Below are 9,909 nucleotides of genomic sequence, written 5' to 3'. Positions count from 1 at the left end.
AGCTCAGGCCAGGTTCACTTGCATGAATGATAATGTTGATTACCCATAATTCCACCTACTGGGTTCTGTTGCTTTGGGTACCATGCATATGTTTTGTGTATCAACAATAATAGATTACTTCTCTGCCTCAGGAAAGGGCTTAGGCATTGTACAGGATATGCCCTGCAGAGAGTGGATCTCCCTGACTCTGTGACTAGTGCACCTGAGTCTGGTAATAAAGCTCAATTGAGAGGAAAAAGCTCTGTCCAAAAAGCTAGAAAGACTACCAAGAGGAGTAGGGAACCTTTCCATGAGTTCTAGATTGCTAGCCTAAATACTATGCGGCCTATGTGTCAGAAATCTGGGCTGGCGGGTTTCTAGCCCATATTGTTGTAGAGGAAAGCTTGAAAATATGACCAGAGTACACCCTAAAGCCTCAAACATAAGGCAACCTCCTTCTCTCAAATGTACTATTTTTAAGCTAATCTCATGATTTTTGAATGCTTGAGGTTGACAATACTATGAACCCTAGGAACATTCAGACCTGAGGAGAATTATATTTATGGCACATAAACAGAAGTTAGATGGAAAAACATTTTGTTTCTATGATGTAACACTATTTTATTTCTTGGAATCTAGAACTCTAACACACAAGAACCAAAAAACAAAGCAAGATAAAGCAGGCCAGAGCTGGTCTTGAATTTAAATTGAAGTCAGTGGCTAGGGCACTAGCCTAGGCCATGGGAGACAAAGGTTCAATTTCAGTTTCTTCCACAAACTTCCTCGGTGACCTTGAGCAAGTCACTTAGCCTCTCTGTGCTTCAGTTCCTCATCCATAAAACAGGACTACTACTTCCCTACCTCCCAGTGATGTTGAGGATAAACACATTATAGATTGTAAAGTGCTTTGACATCTACTTGTAAGAGCTAGGTATTATGAATTACCTTGTTAACAAAGCCAAACCCCAAGAAGGGAGTGAGCTGACAATATACAGTGTAGCCTCTTTTTATTGGAGCAGATCGGAGTGCTGCCTACTTACAAATAGGATGATCCTAGAGATGCCTGCATTGCTATGGGCATGTACTAGAAAAGTATCATGGTAGTGGTGTGTACCAAGATTCAATGTCTTCCAAGAGAAGAAACCATCAATACCAAATCTGGAGGTGATTGACCACATACAGGAGAGAGAGTTCTGCTCTCTGGCCAGAGCAAACCCCAGATTGAAATTGGTCAAGGCTTACAATAGACACTACAAAGATGTGTTCTGGGGGAAGAAAGCTCAAAGGCTGATTGTCCATGTGATTTCATTCCATCACTTTTTAAAGGGAAATAATCTCTTGCTAGACTCCTGCCTTCATTCAAATAATAAGCATTTATAAGCTCAAGATCATAAAGGTTGCAATCTTCTCTGCAGTGAAAATCTTTAGTTTAGTGATGAAGGGAAACAGATGTTCTCTCCCTTATGCACTAATCTTCCTGTATGCTCCAGAAAATTAAGGTCCGTGTGTTCTTGTTTTGTTTTTTCTCTCAACAGAGCAATGGCAAAGGCAAATCACTTAAAACAACATAAAGCAAAATTGATTTGCTTTTTATGGGTTAGAAGCCACAGGCATGTTGCCCAATTTTCCAGAAAATTAACAGCTTGTTTTAATAGCTCTCCACAACACAGCCCCTTCACTTCCCTCTCCTCTCATGCTGTTCCTGATTTCATTTGGGACACAATGTGTCAAAGCAACTTCTCTTGGCTGCCAAATAATGTGCAAGATCTATTGTGTTTCAGTGCCAAGTGTTCTTCATTTTGGGGTGAGGGAGACAGATTCTTATCTATTGACTGGGACTTATCCTTATCCCTTTTCTTTGCCCACCACCCGATTTAGTATCACATGCACTTAAGACATAAGCCCTCTGGAATTATTTCTCCAGATAAACAATTTCTGAAAATCAATTGTCTGCCAATGTGATTTAATATTTGTTCTCCACATATAATACTGGATCTGATTTATGCAGAAGCAGACTACCACAGCCCGATCCCATTGATTTCAGTAGGAAGTCTGGCTGTGGAAGGAGTAAAGGATAGACTTTTCTCTGTCTCCTAAGTTTATTGCTGATTAAAAGTTTCTTTTATTCAAATTTTGAGAATTTGTTTTTAGCCTTCTAAGGCCTTATTCTCATCTGGTGTAAAAGGATGTAGTGCTGACTTCAGTTGAGCTCTTCCAGTTACACCATCTGAGAATCTCACCCAGTATCAAAATAAAGCTATAAAGGATATCTAGGATCACATAAAACCCAATAAGATATAGACTAGAGAACTAGGGGCTTCATGTTCCCCTATATCACTGAGTGGAGGGGAGGCTGCACATGCTGATCTCAGCTGGGATCAGCATAGAAAAGAGGGTCTCCACTCCCTCCTTATCATGCCAACCCAGGGGAGGGAGGAGGAACAGACGGTTTCAGGGTGGGTAGAAGTAGGTCCTCTCCTGATTATTTTCCCATCCTCACTCACCTTCAGGATAAAATGGCATAAGTTAGTGCAGACTAGGGATGCCAACTCTGGCTGGGCACATTCTGGGAGGCTCCCCAGCCCACACTCCCACTGTGACCAAAAGCACCCCTGTATTCACATCCTGTACACTATTGTAGTAATCTTTGTGCAAATTATGCTTTGTGAGCTATCATTTAAAAACTAATGTCACACTGATCAATAGTCTTGTGTAATGGATGTATGAAATGTGTAATAAGAGTTATGAAAATAAGCTGAAATGACTACAATGTTTTACCACATATTCTACCACAAGTCTAGATGGGTGTAAGCTGGTTTCTCCAAGACAAAGGACAAACTGATGCCTCTAGACAAGTGTCATCAAAGTTGACCGGCAATCATCTATCAAGTGGGCCATTCTTTGACAACAAAGGAGGGAAGGAACAGATCAATCTGCATTTTAGCAAATAACATGGAACCTCTTTCACCATGAGACTCTCTCTGTCCTCACAGCTGGAATGAACTTTATCTAGGGGTAACTTTCAGGAAAATGCATTTCAAAGGGTGACTGGACTATAAAAGTAAGGGGCAAAACCACCCAAGGTATTTCTCTTTCACCTAACAAGAAAGAAGACTCAGCCCTTTGAATTTTGGGGGAGATTCTGAGATGAGAATTTGGTCCAACACATTGCTGGGGTTATGTGGTAAGGATTTGACCTTGAACCAAGTCTAGTTTGTTACATTTTAGATACTAGAAAGTTTTATCTTGTAACCATTTCTGACTAATACCTGATTTCTCGAATTCACGTACAATCCTATCTTTTGTTAATAAACTTTATTTTTTTTAATCGAAACAATCCAGTGCTGTGTTTAAGCTGAAGTGTTTAACTCCAGTTAAAGTAGCAAACAGTCAAATATTGACTCTTCACTGGGGCAACAGATCTGAACTGTCCAGGAGAGGGCTGGACAGTGCAAAACACACATTTTGGGGGAACTTTGAGACCTGGGAGTGTGTTGGGGTCACCCTGAAGGCAGTAACCCAGGCTGGTAGAAGCCAGAATGTGACTGGTATGTTGCTGACAGGGTGCTGGGGTCAGATTTACAGAACCAGGGCTGCATCTATAGACAGACATTCAGGGTGTGACTTGCATGATGTTAGGCTGTTTGTGAGTGGCCCTGGTTGGGACTTACAGCATAAAAATTTTGTGAGGCACCCAAGGTTGTGGGGCAGGTTGTGACACAACCCCTCACTGGTCTAGCTTGCACACCAGAACATGACACCCACCCAGAGGCAGAAATGAATGGCTGTCCAGATGACAGACTGAACCAACAACTGAGCTGAGTCCGGTGCCCACACCCTATGGCCCAAAAGATCCCAAGACAGTTTGATGATTCAGGTAGAGGCAGCTAATGGCCAATGAGGGCCCGAGACACACGAAGCTGATGCCAGAGTAGTGCTGCTCTTTAACTCACTAAGCTGCTGGGATATTCATTCTAAGAAGTCTGATTTTTTTTTTTCCTCAGTTTGCTCACAGTAGTATCCAGGAAATTAATCTTTAACTCCTGGAGACTTCACTGTGGCTAGAGTCTTGCAGCACTTCTGTAGTGTTATCAGTGGAGCTGGTGTCAAGAGGGCTCATATTCCCTGGAGGGGCTATTGCTGATCCAATATCAGGAAAATTGGAAATGTGAGAAGTGGGACTGGAAGCAATGCAGCCACCTGGACAGGGCAGTGCAAAGGGTTTAGTAAAGGTCCACTTGTTCAGCTTGACCTTCATTCACCTTCTCTCTTTGTTAATAAAACATGGTGGCAGCATCGGAGCTGTGAGGTCTCCAAAGCACACCAGCTGGCAGTGTGAGTCATGAAACTCAGTCTGAAGCATCCTGGAGTCCTGCATTTTGCAGACATGCACATTGAACCCAGTGAGGGGGCTGGTGGAATGAGGAGTTTGAGCTATACACAGAGCTGGCCATGCAGGTGCACAATACCAGGAAACTAAAACTGTCACTTTACCTTATTGGTGAACAAAGCAGAGAGATCTGTACCACTTTTTGAACCTTACCACTGGCTCAAGCCTCTCAGAAGTCCTAGGAGCCATGAGGACTTATTGCCCTCACTCCCAATACCTCCAAAATCAGAATGAAACTGTGGAGTGACACCGTTTCATTCATTGGATACTAATCCAAAGGGTAGGGGATTGAGGTCTGTTACTTCCTTATGCACCCTGGTTGCCCCATGCAATTTTGGGGACTGGACAGACTCTGTAATTTACAACAGGATACTCTGGCAGCTGGGAAAACTTCCTGAAGGAATGACTGCTCCAGGAAGGTGATCCCTCACAATGGACAGATGCTTCAACATGGGGCATACAATGGAAGCCTTGGGAGGCAGGGTAAAATTCTAGAAGGCACAACACCCCCGCCCACTGAGAGGTACATGCAGTGAAGCAACAGTAAAGGAAGGAGGAAGCCAGGGTTCCATACCCATAGTGAGATGCATTTATTGTGGGAGAACGCATGCGTGGGTAAAGAATTGCCCTGTATTAGGACAGCATTGCAAGGAATGTGGCAAGTTGAACCATTTTAACAGTGTGTGAAAGGTTCAGTCCGTCTTGTACAAGATAGTGGTGGCACATCAGACAATGACATTTTGACACTCTCCTTTGAGTCCAAGAGTATAACAGGTTCAGGCTGTCAGGACAGGAAAGCAACATGGGACAATAACAACCTCAGTGTATGCAACAATGTTAGTAGGGTAATGCTCTGTGCAACATTCACTGGATAGCAGGGCATCCTGAAATGTGATTCCACAGGTGAATTGGACTCACATACACCCATTACAAAGAGCAGGCACAATCTAATAATATACAATGAGAGCATAATGCAGCCCATGGAAAAATGTGATCTTATCATACCTAACTCAAAAAAATAACAGAGGGCACCAACTGAAGTTTGTGGTGATGTAGGGTTAGCGCTACAGACCCCTCTTGGGGAATTCAGCTGTACAAGCCCTGGATCTGATCAATGTGCAGCATCAGAATTTTATACACAAGACTGTTTCTTGTTAGCATTGTTTGGCATACAGGAATACCCCATCCTGGGTGTCAAAACACTCAAGTGCGGGCACTGATGGGATAAAGGACCAAAACCCTCCTACCAATCAGGGGAGATCTGTTGCAGCCAGAAGGATGGAGATATGGCCAGAGGTGAAAGTAAGCCGGTACGGCGTACTGGCAAGAGCCAGTACTCCATGCTGGACTGGACCGGTTTCCGGGGTGGTGATTTAAAGGGCACAGGGATCCAGGGAGACAGAGAGTTTGGTCTCCTCAACAGGCAATCACACTCAGAGTGACCTGTCTCAGACTATGTAACCAGTTGAGTTTGTGGTGAAGATAAGACTCCAACTCCGCCATGTGCTAGCAACCTCGGGACAAAGGGTGGGAGTTTTGGCATCAATTATTTGTTTTTAATGTTTATATTGCAAAGGAACAGAGAATGTGGAGAGTTAGGCTGGAAGCAACTCAGTCACGTGGACAGAGAAACACATGGAGAAGTGCAATAAAGTTTCACTTGTTCAACTTAACCTGTATTCAGCTTCACTCTTGAGTGAAACAACTTCCACATCTGTGCTGTGGCGATCATGTCAGCAGAAGGAGCCATACTGCCCAGGGAGGTTAGGCAGCAGCGTGGAAGCTAATGATTTTGGCAGAGATGCTTCTTGCCTCTTGTAGGTCATGGAAGGTCTGCCCAGACCTCAGTGGAACTGCATATTTGGAGTAGTGGGACTCTAAGGCTATGTCTTCACTACTAAAAAGATTTCTTCTGTTATTTTTACACACACTAGTTATATTGCTGCAATATCCTAGTTGTCTGTTTCAATGGAGCGAGTGTTCCTTCTCTTTTCCTGAAACAGTCGTGGTTCAACATCATACAGGGGAGCGGTTACTAGCACATCATCCTGTAATGGTTTTGTTTCTTCTAGAAAAATCCAAAAGCACAGTAGGTCTGTCAGGGGACAAGGGAGAGGTTACTAGCACTTCACCTTGTCTTTCTTTCCTGCTGTCCAGAAGGCACAGCAGAGCTAGAAGGAAAAATAGGCTTATCAGTCAGAGTGTCCTCCTGAGGTGGAGGGATCTTTTTACAGTGAGAAGCATGGGTCCAGGCAGTCAGTTCTTGGCACTTCACAGCGGTGTTGGTGGTTAACAGGACTTGCAGGGGCCTTTGCAGCATGGAGCCAAAGCAGTTTTTCATTGATGGACTTTACGTAGATTCAGTCTCCTGGTTTCAATGAATGGCAGGGCTGCTACGGTCTTTGGGTAGCACTTCTTTTACCTGTGAGAAAAGAAGCTTAACACATTTCATTAATGCCTGGCAGTGTTTTGCAGATTTTACAGCTGCTTGGACTCATTCAAGCCCCCCCTTTTCTTGGTTGTCAGCCAAGTCTTAGCTGTGAGCAGTGTCCTTGAATGGGGGCCAGCGTCTTACCTTTGGAGTGAGGTTGCTAGCTATAGTTTTTCAGTTAACTCGTTCTATTCTTTTTCCTTCTCCCCTTCTTGGCTTCTTTTTTCCTACAAAGGAAACGTCCACTCTTCACTCATACACCTTTTCCCAACAATGAACACATACACATTGCCATTATACAGTACATTAGTCGTATTATTCGATGTATGCCACATATACCCTTTCAGTAAAATAACTTTATTACAGAGCTTTGGCGCAACAAGCCAGGACAAGCACACCTACTTTTGAGGAGTCCACTCAGTACAACCTCTTGCCTGGATTACTTACAGACATTCCTACCAAGTTTCACTGCTTGATTCCCTCTAGCAACTACAGAGTTAACTTCTCACTCTTTCCTTAAATCACTTGCATGTCTCCTAAAACGAGACCAAATCAACTCAGATTTTACCATTCCAGTTATTGTTCTGGGGATTTGAAATCCCCATTCTTATAATTACTTACTCCTTTCCTTCCACTATGCCCTCAAAGTTTCCGACCTGTTTTCCAATCTCTCTATCTGTTGTCTGCCCGCTTGGGCCTGATCCTGTTTTTCTCTCTGAACCGTCCCTTCCATGGGCACCGGCTTGTTCCACTACCAATTTAGCTAGGAGGGTGGGCTTATCAACTAGCCCCCACCCTTCCTGGTCTCTTCCCTTAAACATTCTTACTCACAAGGCTACCCGAGTCCTCCCTCGTGAGGCTTGCCACTTGGGCAAAACACATGGCCCATTGGCGTTTAACTATTCAGTTTTCTCTTGTGGCAAATACACTGCTGTTACGGCGTATGCTGAGCACAAATGGTTAAATTTTGACAAGTCCCTAAAGGACCGGTACTTGCTTAGCCAGTGCTTCCTTTTCTGCCTGGAAGTCCTGTCTCAAGGCTTGCAACTTGCCCTGGACATAGGTTTGAGTTGCTGCCTGGTTCATGATCTATGCTCTTAATTGCTCAATTCTAGTTATCAAGTACACAACTCTTCCCTTTTCTCCAACTTCTCTATTGCCCAGTCCTGCTACAACTGGGGGTAGATCCACCTGACACCCTTCCTGGTCAACCGGGGTGGAGAAAGGAATGCTAAACCCCTCTCTGGTTCTCAGACTTACTGTGGCTGAGAGTGGGCACACTTTTAATCATGCAATCCTCAACATATAACACCAACAATACCAAGTAAGGCAAACATAAAATAACAAGGGCAAAACAAATAGATGGTGTGCATTCTGCAGGGCTCCCCCCTTCTCAATTTTCTACCAAAACTGTGGCAGATTGGTAACAGAAATCTATTCCTCGTTTCAGGTGATCAGGCTGACACCGCAGGATCGTTGGGGGAAGATGAAGAAAACACACCATATGACTGAATTTTAAAGCTTCATTAATAAAATAATAAAACAACAACAGAGTGTTGGGAACACTCCCACATCACTCAGGAAAAAAACATTAATGCCCCAAGCCCTGAGCCACTTTCATACTCACTCACGTATGTCCAGACTGGCCATGTCTGTGTATAAGGTCCAGAGAAGGCGCTGTGCAATCTCCAACTTGCTTCCCTCTTGGGAGGGCTGTTCTTTTACACCCTGGGGTCTCCTGCAGCATCTCTTTCAGAGATTCCAGTCCAGGCTGGCTGCCTGTCGCTTCTTCAGCGTCACCAAACCACACCGGCTCCAGGGTCGCAAAGGCAGACTGTTGGATCTCACTGGACAGTTAAGCTTTGCAAATGTAATCTCAGTCCTGTAATGTGTATTGCCTTTGGTTTACCTCTGTCTATATTTTTTCCCACAGCCAGCTGGGGCCGAAAGCAGTTTTTCTTTGTACTTAGCATGGTCTGCGTTGATTCTTGACCTTGAATGCAGAGCAGCTTTTCTTTATCTCTGGGCCAAGCTGAATTTTTCAAATTAACCCATTCCTTTCCCTCCTTGCTTTCAGCCTTACCTTACTTGGGGATATAAAGAAGCAGAGGGAGTTAATAAAATGGTTTGGGTAGGGAGGCAGCTGGATGCTATAGACAAATTGCTCCCACTGTGTCAGAGGCTTTTGGTGATAGAAGGGCTCCTCTGAGGTATGTGAGTTTATCTAAATCAAAGGTACCTTCTAGTGAGAAGTATCTAGATGGATTATCACACGTGCAAACATTCCAATTTTCTAAATACCTGCAGGTTTGGGGACCATAATACACATACATGTGGTACGCAGGGGTACCCTTTGGGGTGAGAGGGAATTCTTAAACTGTCCCTTACCCATTTTCCAATCGCCTACACTGGAGAGGACGTCCTGTCTGCTAGCGCTCATGAGCTAAAGCAACGTCTCACTCTCTCACCTCTCCAGGAAAGGGTCTACTGGAGTCAGTGGCTCCGCTGGGTCACAAGATTCATCTGACCCCCCTTGCTTTCAGAACTCCCACACGGGGTAGCCCTGGGGTGGCTAGAGTCAGCTTAAGTCTTAGACCTGATCAGCGGCTTATACCACCAAAGCTCATTCATACACACACACACAGTCATACACATTCTTTCCTAAATCTAGATGCATCTCATTTAACAATAACCTTACTCCTCTATAGCCGGACTTAATACACTTTTCCCTTATTTGAGGCAGTCAAAACACCTCTTGAGGCGGTAAAAACCCCTCAGCACCGGTGCATTAACCTAATGCATTTCCCTTATGCATTAACCTTATTGGGGGTGGCAAAACTAAGTCCCCAGCACCACATCAAACTAACCTTATTGGGGGCAGTCAAACAGTTCCCTAGCACTGCTCTGCATCTGATCCTGTTGCACAGTTAATAAGTTCGGATGGCGTAAGCCCAACAGGGACAGACAGTCTCCACGGGCAGTCCTCCTCCGATACCCCAATAGAGATTTCAAAAGGTCCCTAATCTTTATTGTGGCGCCATGGGATTCGAAGGGGAACGGTCCGCAGCAGTTGCTGCTGTCTCAGCGGGTGTTGCCATCCCGGACGAGC

At 44.4% G+C, this 9,909-nt stretch overlaps 1 long non-coding RNA gene across 1 annotated transcript; it reads right to left on the bottom strand.

The window, feature by feature from the left end:
* Positions 1-4,660: 4,660 nt before the first annotated feature.
* LOC135976183 (uncharacterized) lies at positions 4,661-8,769 on the bottom strand. The gene is made up of 3 exons (XR_010593385.1): positions 8,428-8,769; positions 6,945-7,027; positions 4,661-6,791 (listed from the first exon to the last, which is right to left on the bottom strand). It is a non-coding gene; the product is annotated as an uncharacterized LOC135976183 (long non-coding RNA).
* Between the last annotated feature and the right edge of the window lie 1,140 nt (positions 8,770-9,909).

The sequence above is a fragment of the Chrysemys picta genome, chromosome 1 (genome assembly GCF_011386835.1).
Source record: "Chrysemys picta bellii isolate R12L10 chromosome 1, ASM1138683v2, whole genome shotgun sequence".
NCBI classification, from domain to species: domain Eukaryota; kingdom Metazoa; phylum Chordata; order Testudines; family Emydidae; genus Chrysemys; species Chrysemys picta.
The sequence above is the reverse complement of the archived record's forward strand: the minus strand, read 5'-3'. Positions and strand labels throughout refer to the sequence as shown.